The 15,354-nt window shown below is 40.5% G+C and overlaps 1 long non-coding RNA gene across 1 annotated transcript in view; it reads left to right on the forward strand.

Moving 5' to 3' along the window:
* The window catches only part of LOC105483475 (uncharacterized), a 74,624-nt gene extending 60,282 nt beyond the window's left edge, over nucleotides 1-14,342 (forward strand). Inside the window, exon 4 of the long non-coding RNA XR_011622716.1 lies at nucleotides 12,829-14,342. This is a non-coding gene — a long non-coding RNA (uncharacterized lncRNA). The remainder of the gene's footprint in view (nucleotides 1-12,828) is intronic.
* Nucleotides 14,343-15,354: the final 1,012 nt, after the last annotated feature.

Raw genomic sequence — 15,354 nt, forward strand, 5'->3', positions numbered from 1 at the left:
CTTTCCAAATATAACTTCTTCATAACAAGTATTTAAAGGCAAATAGAGTTACATTCTCTTGCTTATGAACATCTATCTTATAAACATCTGTAAAAAGAAAAGCTTTAGACAAATTAAAGGTAACAGCATTTAATCGAGCAAAGAACTCTTTGTGCGTCGGGCAATCCTCAGAACCAGAACAGGTTCTGAAAGACTTCTGAGGCTGCCACATGGCTGGTTAATATTTGTGGACAAAAAAAAAAAGGTCACTGAAGAACAGAAGATGGAAGGAGGTGTGCAGACAGATCAGCTAGTTAAAGCTTGGTATTTGCCTGTTGAACCGGGTTTGAATAGCTGGCCACCTGTCATTGACTGAAGCTTGGCTGCCGTGATTGGCCGAGACTCAGCTATTTGTTACAAAGGCAAATTCCTAAGTCAGATTTTCAGTTTGTTTCCCTACTAAGTTAAATCACAGGTTGTCTTGTAGGGCTCATATGGAGACTTTTAAAGCTTAAATTTAGTTTAACACATCTCTTATGTGCACTTTCCTGTTGCTGCTGTCATGGTGCTCCCCTCCCTCCCTGATGTTGGGGACTTTCTTATTCTGTTGATCCAGCTGACAAAATCCTGTGGTTGTTCATACCCTTCACACATGCCTGCCACCTCTCCCTTTCCTAGTGCCACTGCTGGTGCTAACCGGTCTTGTCACCCCTCTCTTCTTGATGCTGGAGCGGAGTTGAGTTTCGTAACTCTGGGCTTATGGACATTCTAGATACAGCATGAACTGGAACTCTGAATGTGTTTTCCTTTAGGAATTCACATGGTAAACCACCTTATTCATCTGTGTGGAGGGTTGAATGGTTTTTTTCCTCTGCCTTAGAATGAAATCATCACATAATAATAGTTGCGTGGAAAGTCTATTAAACACTGACTTAGGAAGGGTGGATGGTAATTTGTGAAAAACTGGAATTGCCTGGGCCTCCAGCACTATTCATATTTATGTAGTATATATATTAATTTAGTAACAAAATGGATTATGATTTTAAGAAACATATCAGTTTTGAAACAAGCAAAACTACTATTGTATGAGTAGTGTAGGGGAAGAAAAATGTGATACCTTTTTTTTTTAAATCAATATAAGAGTAACAATCAACACTCCTATAACAAAAACAGGTTAACAAGAGAAAAGCATAACAACTTTATTTAACCAAAGTTTTATGTGACACAGGACACTTCAGAAATGATGACTCAATGAGCCGGGGAAAATGGCTTACTTTTATGCTTAGGTTTGATGAAGAATGGACAGCCATGTAGAAATGTGATTGAACAAAAATAGTACAATCTAGTGGTAATAGACCAAGGTCTATCTGTTCAGATTCTTCTAGATGTCTCTGGGTAGCATTTCCCCTGAACCCCACTGTATGGGGCAGAACTCCTCTGGAATGAGGGTCTTCAAGGCAGAAGGGAGAAGGCAGAGAGTAACCTTTCTAGGTTTTACGGTTTGCTTTGAAGAGAGGTTCTAGTTTCTATGACACCTTAAGTAAGAGAAATCCTGGGGTTGGTGTGATGGCTCATGCTTGTAATCCCAACACTTTGGGAGGCTAAGGCAGGGGGATCACTTGAGGTCAATAGTTCAGAACCAGCCTGAGCAACATGGTAAGATCCTTTCTCTATTTAAATATATATTTTTAAAATAAAAAAATAAAAGAAAGAGGAATTCTGGTTTCTATTACTTGCTTTGGAGCAGAAAGAGGGTTGGGAGATAGGAGAAGGTCAGAGAGATTTTGATTCCGCGCTGCTTCTGAGGTCTTTCCATTTTCTTTAGTTCGAAGTACTCAGCATACCAAAGTGCCATAGTTTGGGGCATCATTTTCTGAGTTTGCAAAATAGTATAGCAATCAACTCAAAAGTAAAACACAAGGTTTGGTCGACTGGCATTTGAGTAGCCCTGTCCCATGTTTACAAAAGTGTTGGAATTCTAGAATTTTGCCAATGGATAATTGTGACAAATGCAGAATCAAGATGACTGGGAATAATATTGAGTTTGACCTTTCCCTTTTACCACTCCCATCTCTAAAACACATACATTTGGAAAGCAGATTTAGAAATATTCAATGCTTTTTCAGGTCATCTATGCTTAAAAATTTATTTTTAAACAAAATGTTGTCTGTTGAGCCTAAATCACTAGGCTCTTTGGGAATTTAGTAAGAAGTAATTGGATGTGAAACAGAAGGTACAGGTGGTTGGGGAGGTCCTGTGACTTCAGGAATGAATATGAATTTCATTATTTAAAATGAGATACTCAAAGTGGAAATCATACAGGAAATAAATTGTTAGAGGAAATAGAAACTTCTTTGGTAAGAATTAAGTGATTAAGTGACTGAAAATGGTCTATCATATAACCATATAATTATACGGATATTTTTTCTTTGATGAAAGGAAAAACTGGTCATTTGGGGACTAAAATGGAGGAACAGAGTGGGGAGAACAAGCTAGGAATAGGGAGGATTTTTATTCTGCAGCCAAAATCTTCCAATTGATGCCTTATCCTTTTAAAAGAATTATGAGGATTACATTTTCTCTAAAAGATGAAGTTTCAGTACATGATTTGTGTCTTTTACTATTCTACCTTTACACTTAAAATTTCTTCACTTAATAAAAGCAGCTCTATGGAAAGGTACCTTCAAAAGTATCAGGAAAATTGTGAGTAGCAAGAAGACGGGACAAACTGAGAAGAAGCAGGGCAGGGAGGGAATGAGAGGAGCTGAGAGTGCAGACAAGAAATTACTTCTTAGTACAGAAACATCTGCTCACAGAAGAGAAAAGGACGGGAGGGGCAACGTGCTTACAGAAAGGAAATCAAAGTCAAAATATCATGCCAAGCTAGAGAGAAGGCAAGATTCGGAATCCAGGAAACTAGGTCTGGATTTAATGTTCAGAGATTCAAGTGTATATCAAGAGACTCACACAGAAAAAGGCCAGGAAGGGTAACCAGAATTCCAGGCCAGCAGAACTCAGTTCAAATTATTGGAGTGCATGAAAAACACACCATGTCCCGGAAACTCTTCTGGGTGCATAGTTCTGAAGACACAGAGAGCTAAGCTGGCATGTGTGGGTGTCTAAAGGCTTAAGTGACAGAAGGGACAAACAGTAAGGTGTGGGTAGGTGGAAGGGAAGAAAATATCTCTTTTTCTACTCATCTTAGGTTCATGGGTGAGGCCCCTATAAGGCCCTTGGCCCAAAAAAGATTTGCCAAAAATTACCAACATAAGGCAGATTGATTAATAAAAGAAAAGGCATACAAATTTATTAACATGTATACACGAGAGCTTTCAGAATGAAGACCAAAAGATACAGAAGAAATTGTCCATTTTTATGCTTAAGTTTAACAAAGTATGGACAGCCGTATAGAAACAGGATTGAACAAAAAGAGTACTCTAATGTTAATAGACAGAGTGGGAAACCCAGCAAGCCCTGAATAGATTCTTCTCAACCTCTCTAAGCAAGCATTCCTTTCTTCTCAGTATGGGGAAGGACCCTCTCTGGAATGGGACTTATGACCTACAGTCAAACAAGGTAGGTCAGATAGTTTCTTTATGGCTAGTTTTACATAGAAAGGTGGAAGGAATATTAGAATAATAGTTTTAGGTTTTATGATTAATTTGGGGGAGAAGGGTTCTGGTTGTAAGACCCACCGGAAGGAAGAAGGATTCTAGTTTCTATGGCGAGCCTTGGGAAAGAATGGGACTGAGAGATAGCAGGGCAGGAGAAGGGCAGAGAAAAACTTGCTTCTGAGGCTGCTTCTGAGGCCTTCATTTTGGGCTGTTGTTTTCTGATCCACAACGTTCCCCATTGTGAAATTTCCCCTAGAAGTTTCATAGTCCAGAAATAGAGTTGCTGGATTGTCTTATAGGCCATTAAACCAGTTTTTCAACCCAGAGACTAGGCCAGTCCAGTTAAATAGTTAACAGTTGAATCAAGCAGTGCTATTGTCGATGGGCTTCCCCCAATGTCAGTCCTCTATGTGATTTGAGCAATTGGATATTCAGTAAGAGGCACTTCTATGTATATCAAAGAAAAACCAAAGTTAATGGTTAGAACAAACTATAAACTCAGTTTTTTAGTCCAGAGGTCAGTTGACTGTTGACGGTTGAGAGGATTTTTAGATGTTGAGCTTGAAGCATGTTCAGATGAAGTCAGAGAAGATAGTGGCAATCTGGTTTGCAGTTTACATGAGATATTCCAGGAAACTTTCTGCAAAGGCAATACATCAACAAACATGAAGACTGTTCATATATTTAGTTGCTATAGTGATTTCTCTTAAAATTTATGTCAAGTTGTCTAGCTTCAGCTTTTGGGGCTTTAGGAAAAAAGCAGTTTTAATTTCAGTGATTCCCAGTCAGACATATGGGGAAAAATGGGATACATTAGTTATAGACTTGTAGCTACAGGAGAGTTCAGGATTGAATCCCAATTGTAGATAAACAATAAAAACTCAAAAGTAATAGATGAGGCTATAATCTAATAATAACTGTATTATATAGCTTTTTTCTGAAGCGTAATTTCTCTCTCTCTGGTTCCCCATTTTTACCAAGGTTGTACATAATACAACCAATTTATTTGCAAAACACGTTTTACTCTTATTAAACTTGGCCTGATGATTTGCATAGAGTGCAGCAAGAATAGTGATTCGCTATATAGGCTCCTTTAAATTGACTTTGCTGGGACTTTTAAAATAAGAAATCTCAAATTAGACTTTTAAAAGACTCTCTAGGCTAGCCAAGCTTAGAATTTATCTGTAAATTGGGTAAATTCCTCTCTTCTTGAGTTCCCAAAATAACTTGAGCTTCATGGATCTGTCAAGAAATTGACATTCTGGCCGGGCGCGGCGGCTCAAGCCTGTAATCCCAGCACTTTGGGAGGCCGAGACGGGCGGATCACGAGGTCGGGAGATCGAGACCATCCTGGCTAATACGGTGAAACCCCATCTCTACTAAAAAAATACAAAAAACTAGCCGGGCGAGGTGGCGGGCGCCTGTAGTCCCAGCTACTCGGGAGGCTGAGGCAGGAGAATGGCGTGAACCTGGGAGGCGGAGCTTGCAGTGAGCTGAGATCCGGCCACTGCACTCCAGCCTGGGCGACAGAGCGAGACTCTGTCTCAAAAAAAAAAAAAAAAAAAAAAAAGAAATTGACATTCTTTACTTACGACAGGTCAGAAACTTTGTAAAGAAATTGCTTAGACAAGGTACGTGCTAGTGTTTTGAAGGGGCTTTTTATTAATTCACTTCAATTCCTCAAAGCAGTCTGGTCACATGCCACTCCAGTCAAAGCCTTGGTAAAATAACCAGTGTTTCCAATTGTGTCCTGTTACAAAAGAAAACAGATTCTTATTGAATTTATGCAAATAACTATATTGCCATAAATTAAGAATACTCACAAATTGTTTCCAATTCTGGAGAAATATGGTAGAGAGAAAGAAAAATGCTTTCATTTTGCTTGCAAAAGTGTATTTTACCCAATTTGTCATAAGTTATAAATAGCTTAAAAGAAAAAAAAAGTATAATAAAAAAAAAAAGAAAAAAAGTTCTCTTTACCCTGGAAAACTAAACATTGAAAGAATCAGCAATGTTTCTAACCAAAAAAGTCATTAAAAGTCATTTCAGACAATATGAATAATCATACCACAAAGTACCAAAAGGTATACCAGAGTCACTATATCAAGACCAGTCATACGTATACAAATGTTTTTCTTTCACTAATGAAAACTTTGCAGAGGAGACAAGTGGTAATTTTCATTGGCTGCTCAACCAGATTATGCATAGAGAGCGGCTGGGGGTCTGACTGGTAGAAAAATTCTTATCCTTTTGCTGGCTTGTCAGGTTCTTGGGTTGTCTTCTTTGTGGCTTCTAGAAGAGCACAGCAGGTTTGGTGATCCCGTTTATAACACCAAACTATAGGAGCCAAGGCCCTTGGCCCCCTAAATTTTTGCTCAAAATCTCTGACATGAGGCAGATTGATTAATAAAATAAAAATTTATTTATTTATTTATTTATTTATTTATTTATTTATTTATTTATTTATTTTAAGACAGTGTCTTGCTCTGTTGTCCAGGTTGGAGTGCAACGGCATGATCTTGGCTCACTGCAGCCTCAATCTCCTGGGCTTCAGTGATCCTCTCACCTCAGCCTCTCAAGTAGCTCAGGCCACAGGGACCATGCCTGACTAATTTTTTATATTTTTTCTAGATATGGGGTCTCCCTATGCTGCCCAGGCTAGTCTTGAACTTCTGGGCTCAAGGGATCCCCCTGCTTCAGTCTCCCAAAAGTGGTGGCAATACAGGTGTGATCCACTGCGCCCAGCTTCAAATTTACTTAATGTGTATACATGAGTCTTCAGAATGAAGAGCCAAAGATAGAGGATATTGTCCATTTTTATATTTAGATTTAACAAAGTTAGGTAGCCATGTAGAAATGTGATTGGATGGCCAGGCGTGGTGGCTCATGCCTGTAATCCCAGCAATTTGGGAGTCCAAGGAGGGTGGATCACTTGAGGTCAGGAGTTAGGGGCCAGGCGTGGTAGTGGCTCATGCCTGTATTCCCAGCACTTTGGGAGGCTGAGGCAGATGGATCACGAGGTCAGGAGATCGAGACCATCCTAGCCAACATGGTGAAACTCTGTCTCTACTAAAAATACAAAAAAAAAAAAAAAAAAAATTAGGCAGGCGAGGCAGTGTGCACCTGTAGTCCCAGTCACTGTGGAGGCTGAGGCAGGAGAATGGCATGAACCCGGGAGGCAGAGCTTGCAGTGAGCCGAGATTGCACCACTGCACTCCAGCCTGGGTGATAGAGCAAGACTCTGTCTTTAAAAAAAAAAAAAAAAAAAAGGAGTTCGGGACCAGGCTAGCCAAAATAGTGAAATCCTGTCTCTACTAAAAATATAAAAATAAGCTGGGTGTAGTGGCGGGCGCCTATAATCCCAGCTACTCAGGAGGCTAAGGCAGGAGGATTGCTTGAACCTGGGAGGTGGAGGTTGCAGTGAGCTGAGATTGTGCCACTACACTCCAGCCTGGGTGACAGAGTGAGAGTTTCTCTCAAAAAAAAAAAAGAAAAGAGAAAAGAAATGTGATTCGACAAAAAGGATAGAATCTAATGTAAATAGGCTGAGTGGGGAAACCCAGCGAGCCCTTGTCTGTCTAGATTCTTCTCAGCCTCTCTGAGCACACATTCCTTTCTTCCGGGTATGGGGCAGGATCCTTTCTGGAACGGGGGATCTTACGACCTTTAGTTGAACAAGGTAGGTCAGATAATTTCTTTGTGGTCAGTTTTTACACAGAAAGGCAGAGGGAAAATTAGAATAATCGTTTGAGGCTTTGTAACTAACTTTGGGGAGAAGAGGTTCCGGTTTCTAAGACCCACCGTGGGGAAGAGGGAATCTAGTTTCTATGGCTAGTCTCCAGGGAAAATGGGACTGAGAGATAGCGGGGCAGAGAAAAACTTTTGCTTCTGAGGCTGCTGTTGAGACCCTCATTTTGGGGTGTTGTTTTCTGAGCCCTAACATTAACAAGAGAAAAGTCATACCAAGTAAAGTTTTACATGATATGGGAGCCTTCATAAGGAAATGAAGACTTGAAGAAACAATGAAACCTGAGTGCTTTTTACAGTAGGTTTGATCAAGAGTAGAGAGTCATGGAGAAATATGATAGGACAAAGAGGGTTTAAACTAAATGTAATCAACGGAAGGAAAGTTAGTAAAGTCTATTTGTTCAGATTCTTTTTGTGTCCCTGTGTCTTCAGACATAAGGATGTTCCCTTCTTTTGGGTATAGGGAGGGTGTTATGACCTGCTCCAGAGAAAAAGGGTAGGGCAAGATCAGAGTGACCGTCCTACTTCTGTGATTTTCTTAAATTCCTTCGGCTTTGGGGTAACGTATTTAACCCCACCATGGGAAAGTGGACAACAGTATCAATGGCTTCTAATTCTTACAGTAAAAATGTCTCATAAATATTACGTAAAACCTGGCTTTAAAGAAGGTAAAATTGGATTTATCCAACAGTGTTTCGGGGAAGCATTTCTAATGATTCAAGGGGACAGAAACCTGAACAAATGAGGTTGGCAGTGTTGAATATGTGTCCAGGAGCTCACTGAGGAGGGAACTTGTCTTAGTCATCTCGGGGTCTTTAGGATCTAGAGCTTAGAGCTGACTTATAGCTTAATAAAGTGTTTACAGTTCCTTATAAGATCCTTTAAAATTCTTCCTTAGTGACCATGGGAAGGCAGTTTTTATCTTCCCAGAAACAGATTTGAATAATTTAAAACCGGTTGTAGCCACATTGGGGTTGTAGAGTATCGAAGTTAACAGCTGAGGGGCTGAATTCAAGCTTCAGACAAATTAATTTTTTTTTGGTCTTAATCAGCTCAGATTGTAAAACATCATTAAATTTAGATTCCCTTGGAAGAGAAGTACACTCTCCAGTTTTAAACTTTCTCTGTACTCTCTTAAGGTTCAATAATTTGAGTCTCAGGAATAAACTGATAGCAGACAGATTGACAGAAGAAAAAGCATACAATTCATTACTTGCAACTGAACCGAAGCCTCACAAAATGTAAGAGTTAAAGAAAGACCAGATGACTAAAGTTGTTCCGCCACATGGAAAGGAATTGAAGCTGGGGTGCCCTGGAGGTGGTGGCAACAAGCTCTGGGGGCAAAAGGAGGAACTGCACAGTGAGAAAGGCTGTCTTATGCAGATTAAGTCTCTTTGGCAGCAGCCCTCAGAAGAATAGGTGATAGCCAGTGGTACAAGTTTCTCTGAAGGAGGTTTCAGACTATTATTCTCTTTCTGTGAGTTAATCTTTCGTGGTTGCTATTTTCCTGGGGGAACTTCCCTCAGTCAGATAAGGCAAGATCAGAGAAAGCCCTTACCTGCATTTGCTGCTTTCTAGGTGCTCTAGGTTTGAGGTTTAACGCAGCATATTTGAGGGTATCATTTTTTGAGCTGCAACACAAGAGTTCCTTATTATATGACAATTGTTTTGCTAGCCTCATGCCTGAAGGCACTGGAGTTTGACCCTTTCTCAATCCCTGGGAAAGGAAGAAGCGCAGCTAGCTGAGTGAGCTGATGTAAAAAACCCAACATCGATGTTTTCAAGCTTGCACTGCTACATTAAGTGGCTTCCTAAACTAGGGGAAGATACTTACATCTTCGTATTTGTTCAGGTCACCTCTCTGGTTTCCCATTGCCCTATTAGCAGGCAATCTAGAACCTCTTTCTTAATGACCCACTCCAGCCAGGTAGGTCCTATTTGCAAACACCAGATTTTCCAGGCACCATTAGACACTGATGGTACCACAAAATTCTCTTGGTGCACCTCCCGGGCTTAGGGCTTGTTTTCCAAACACAATTGCTGAGGCCAGATTCTGGGCCTGGCCTGTGCATCAATTTCCCACTGTGCTCAACAAACCAGTGTTTCTGCCTCGCCCAACAACAACTTCCTACACCTTTATCTGGGAAGCTCAGACTTGGAGTATATCAGGAAGGTTACAGGCATATGATTTGGATGCAGCACCAAATTCTTTCTTGGACCCTGGTCCCCAGCCAGACTGACCTCCCCTCCAGGTGACTGTTGACCCTGACAGAATTTTCCTAACTTCAAGGTTCTGGGAAAAGAGTTGGACTGTTGATATCCTCCTTCCCAGAAGGCTCTAGATTCTTTATGTAAATAGATCCATTTCCTCCCAAGTGACAGCTTTGGTTACCTTGTGTTTCCTTCAATCACTAGACCTTTGCTGGAATAACAAAAACTGGTTTTCACGCTCCGGAGCCCTGCACCCACACCATCAGGCTTATTCTCTCTACATTTACTAATTAAGAAAGATCACTCAAATCCTTCCTGCAATGGAGAAGACTTGCCTGCTTCCTGGTGACTTTCCCTAATTTATTTTAAAACCACGTCAAGCATCCTGTTGGCTCCTGCACAGGCATCCGACTGCATTCACATTTTTCACGTGGAATTTTTGTGTTGACTTAGAAAACAGAAACTCGTGTATAAATAATTCACAAAGAAAGATGATAGGATCTAGTAGTGTGGGCAAATTCTTTGAAATGGTTACCTGAATTATAAATTATAAGGGTCTCTAAAGTCTGTTTTCAGAAGGCTTTTACCAAATACAACAATTAATTGCATTGCCAGAACTTTCTAGATTCTAAGCTGCTTTCCGACAGGGTCCCATTTATGCTCCTTTCTATTTCATACATAATTTAAAAATCTCAAAGAATGTACCCTGGGAGTATTCTAAATATGAGTGGCCAGATCCTATCCAAAAAAAAAAAAAAAAAGATTTTAAGATCCGTTCCACCAATGCGACTCCATCTGATTGAATTGAGAAAGTAATTGAGCACATTTGGTAGTAGGTCAGCCCTTTTACTAAATTATAAAAATGTTAACTAAATGGTGCTGCATCCAAATCATATGCCTGTTCCGTTCCTGATACACTCCAAGTCTGAGCTTCCCAGATAAATATTCAATGAAAAGGCTTTAGGCACACAGCTTCTCCTACTGGCTATTTAAACAATCAGGTGTAGGAATGTTTCAGGAGAAATGTAGGCATTTATGATTTTAATGGACTGTTTTTCAATGTTAACTCATAACAACTTCATTGTGGCCTCAGTTGCATGTGCCAACTAGACACACTTCCTGGTTTTTAAAATTTTTAATTGTTACTTTAAAAATATTAATGAATCCGGCCGGGCGCGGTGGCTCATGCCTGTAATCCCAGCATTTTGGGAGGCCAAGGTAGGCAGATCATGAGGTCAGGAGATCGAGAACATCCTGGCTAACACGGTGAAACCCTGTCTCTACTAAAAAAAAATACAAAAAATTAGCCGGGTGTGGTGGCGGGCGCCTGTAGTCGCAGCTACTTGGGAGGCTGAGGCAGGAGAATGGCGTGAACCCGGGAGGTGGAGCTTGCAGTGAGCCGAGATCGCACTCCAGCCTGGGCGACAGAGGGAACGCTGCCTCAGAAAAAAAAAAAAAAAATTAATGAATCCACCTGGTTAGAAACACCTATAAAATCTATACAGTGAGCAGGCTCCTTTCCACCTGGTCTTACGCTGCCTTAGTTGGCACCATCTTTCCAATAGGGTAACATTTATTCCATTAACTTAGAGATTTTAAATGTATGTGTGTGTATATGCATGCATGTATGTATATACGTAGATTGTCAGAGTTCAAAGCGCAATACCCCAAAGTATGGTGCTTTGGCATGCTCAGTACTTTAAACTGAAGGACATTGGAAAGGCCTCAGAACCAAGTTCTCTCTGACCCTCCGCTGCTCTCCTGTCTTCCACCCCTCTTCCTCCCCCAAACTGAATTACAGTAACCAGAATTTCTCTTGCCCAAGGCGGATCATAGAAACTAGAACCCCTCTCTTCCAAATCAAGCCATAAAACCTAGGAAGGTCACTCTATCCCTTCTCTCTTGAAGACCCTCATTCCAGAGAGGTCCTGTCCCATAGCTGGGAGGATGGATTGCTACATGGAGAAGTCAAGAAGAATCTGGACAGGCCAGGCTGGGTATCCTGCCTCCGTCTACTACCATTAAATCTTATCCTTTTGTGCAATCACATTTCCACACTGCTGTCCATGCTTCGTCAAAACTAAGCACAAGAAGAAACAGTTTTCTCTGAGTCTTTGGGTTTTCATTTCTGAAGACTCTCATGTCATATAAAACTTTGATTAATAAACTTGTTATGTTTTTTCTTTGTTAACCTGTCTTTTGTTGTAGAAGTGTCAGCCTGATCATTGGTGAGAAAATGTATCATATCTTTCTGCTCCTACAAAATGCACATATGCGAACATATATACATGTGCCTTGTATGTATGTATGTACATATGTAGTGTGTGTCTCTGGAGGAAGTTGGAGGTGAGGGAGGGAGACAGGAGAGAAATAGACATGAACTCGGTTAATATATAAGCAGATACTAATGTTACTTTTCTGCCCTTTTTACGCAAATGGCAGGCAGCATCCTATACCGATTGTTCTACATCTTGTTTTATTTCATATTTATTACTATATCCGGAAGATAATTATAAAACAGACTGTAAATAGCCTCTGTATTCTTTTTATAGCTGTATAGAATTTTGAGTTGTTTCCAATTTTATGTAATTACAAATTATGCTTTATATGACATAATAACTGTGACATATATTATTTGACATATGCCCAAGTACTTCTGTAGAATGAAATTTTGAAATTGGAATTGCTAATTCCAAAGGTATATTATGAATGTTTTTATTCTTGTAGATGCCTAATTACATTCCATTAGTATATATGCCAAGTCACAGCCCCACTAGCATTGTGGGAGTGTTGACTTTTTCCACAGTTTAATCAACACAGTGTATTATCAAACTTTTGAGTTTTTAGCCATTTAACAGAAAAAATGAGCAACTCAATGTAGTTTTAATCTGTATCACTTATGGGTGAGATTATACATCTTTTTCATATAGTTAAGATCCTTTTATATTTCCTTTTTTGTGAATTATTCTTTATCATTTATTTATTACTTTAAATAGCTTTTTTCTTATTGTTGAAACGTACTTTATATTTTAGAGATATTCTTTGTCTACAATATAAACTTGCAATATCCTTTCTAATTTGTCATTTAATTTTATTTTTGCTTATAGGTGTTTATTTTTTATTTTTTGGTTTGGTTTTTACACAAAAGTTTTGATTATAGAGTTGAGTTTATCCATTTTGCACAGCTTCTCAATAATGGATTCACAGTTGGAAATGTCTGCCTATTTTTTTTTTTTTTTTAGTATGTTGAATTTTTTTTTTTTTTTTTTTGATACAGGATCTTGCTGTGTCACAGTGGCACAATCACGGCTCATTGCAACCTCGACTCCCTGGGCTCAAGCAATCCTCCCACCTCAGCCTCCAAAGTAGCTGGGACTACAGGTGTGGTCATGTCTAGCTAACTTTTAAAATTTGTTCTAGAGATGGGGTCTCACTCTATTGCCCAGGCTGGTCTTGAACTCCTGAGCTCAAATGTCCCACCAACCTTGTGCTCCCAAAGTGCTGGGATTATGAGTGTGAGCCACTGTACCTGGTAGCTTCCTTTTTTAATCCCAGTTTTTTATTCCTTAAATTTTTTTCCAGGTGTACATTGTAAAATTTGTTTCTATTTTACCATTTTTCCAAATGGCTACCCAGTTGTCCCAATAGCATATATTAAATATTCTGTCTTCCCTGTTGATGTGAATTGCCATCCTTAACGTTTACTAAATTTGCTTATTATCGATTGATTGATTTTTGAGAAGGGGTCTCACTTTGTCACCCAGGCCGAAGTGCAGAGGCGTAATTACAACTCACTGCAGCCTCTGCCTTCTGGACTCAAGTGACCCTCCCCACTCAGCCTCCTGAGTAGCTGGGACCACAGGCATGTGCCACCATGACTGGCTAATTTTTACATTTTTTGTAGTGACGGTCTCTCTATGTTGCCCCAGCTGGTCTCCAACTCCTGGGTTCAAGGAATGCGCCCACCTCTGCCTCCCAAAGTGCTGGGATTACAGACATGACCCACGGTGCCCAGGCTGCTTATTTTTATTTTTTTGCGACAAGATTTTGCTCTATCACCCAGCCTAGAGTGTGCAGTGGCACGATCTTGGCTCACTGCACCCTCGACTTTCTGAGCTCAGGTGATTCTCCCACCTCAGCCTTCCAAGTAGCTGGGACAACAGGCCCACATCACCACGCCAGGCTAACTTTTGTATTTTTAGTAGAGACAAGGTTTCAGCATGTTGCCCAGGCTGGTCTCAAACTCCTGGGCTCAAGCAATCTTCCCACCTTGGGCTCCAAAAGTGCTGGGATTATAGATGTGAGCCACCAAGCCTGGCCTGCTTGTGAATTTTGGTCTCGTTGTAGACATCCCATTCTGTGACTTGGCTTGTCTGTTTATTCATGTGTCAGCTGTTTAACTGTTAAGGTGTTGTTATATGTCCATATCTAGAAGGGCCAATCCTCCCGCATTGCTCTTCATTGTTATAATTTTCCTGGTTGTTTTTGCTTATTTATCTTTTCAAATGAATGTCAGTGTTAACTTGTCTGGTTTAAAAAATCTTATTTTATTGAAGTTGTATTAAGAGAATAAAAAACTGTGGATGATTAAAATTTTTATGGTGTCAATTTTTTTCTCATTCTAACAAAAAGTATGGCTTTCTTTTTTTTTTTTGTTCTTTATTTTGTCTTGAGATGGAGCCTCGCTCTGTTGCCCAGGCTGGAGTGCAGTGGCTCGATCTCAGCTCGCTGCAGCCTCTGCCTCCCAGGTACAAGTGATTCTCCTGCCTCAGCCTCCTGAGTAGCTGGGATTACAGGTATGCACCACCATGCCTGGTTTTGATAGATTCTTCTTTTGTGTCCTTGAGAGGGTTTTAAAATTGTCTACCTTTAGCTCTTGTTCATTTCTTATTAAGATAATTTCTAAGTATTCTGTAATTTTTGTTGCTATTGCTGGGGATTGGAACACCATACCCCAGAGTATGGCACCTTGACAGGCTGAATACTTTGGACTGAAGGAAACTGGAAAGGCCTCAGAAGCAAGCTCTTTCTGACCTTCTCCCATCCTCCTGTTCCTCTGTCTCCGAGTCTTAAAAACCAGAATTCCTCTTCCCCAAGGTAGGTGATAAAAACTTGAACCCTTCTACCCCAAATCAAATCATAAAACTTATAAATGTCACTCTCTGCCTTCTCCCTTAAGACCCTTGTTAGATGCAGGTCCTCCCCTATATCTGAGAAAAAGGCATCCTTCACAGAGAAATCAAGAAGTATCTGAACAGAGAGGCCTGCTCGTTTCCTGCTGCTGAGGTCTGGAAATGGTTTGTTTGGCCCCACTGAGTCTCATGTTGAAATTTGATTCCAATGTTGAAAGTGGAGTGTGATAAGAGGTGTTTGGGCCATAAGGGTGGATCCCTCGTGAATGACTTGGTTCCATTCTCATAGGAGTGAGTGAGTTCTCACTCTTAGTTCCCAAAAGAACTGGTTGTGGAAAAGAGCCTGATAACGCCTGCTCTCTCCCTCTTGCCTCCTGTCCTGCTGTGTGACCTCTGCACACTTCGGGTCCCCTTTGCTTTCTGCCGAGAGTGGAAGCAGCCTGGCGCTCTTGCCAGAGCAGATGCTAGTGCTATGCTTCTAAGAATGCGCAGCCAGCAGAGCTGTGAGCCACGTTTTCTTCATAAATTACCCAGCCTCAGGTATTTCTTTACCGCAACACAAATGAATTAAGGCACTCTCTCAGTCTATTACCATGAGATCGTGTCCATTGTCTAATCACATTTCTCCACCGCCGTCTACTCTTCATTGGACCAGAGCCCTGGGTCTCTGG

Source organism: Macaca nemestrina, chromosome 4, assembly GCF_043159975.1.
Source record: "Macaca nemestrina isolate mMacNem1 chromosome 4, mMacNem.hap1, whole genome shotgun sequence".
In the NCBI taxonomy this organism is placed as follows: domain Eukaryota; kingdom Metazoa; phylum Chordata; class Mammalia; order Primates; family Cercopithecidae; genus Macaca; species Macaca nemestrina.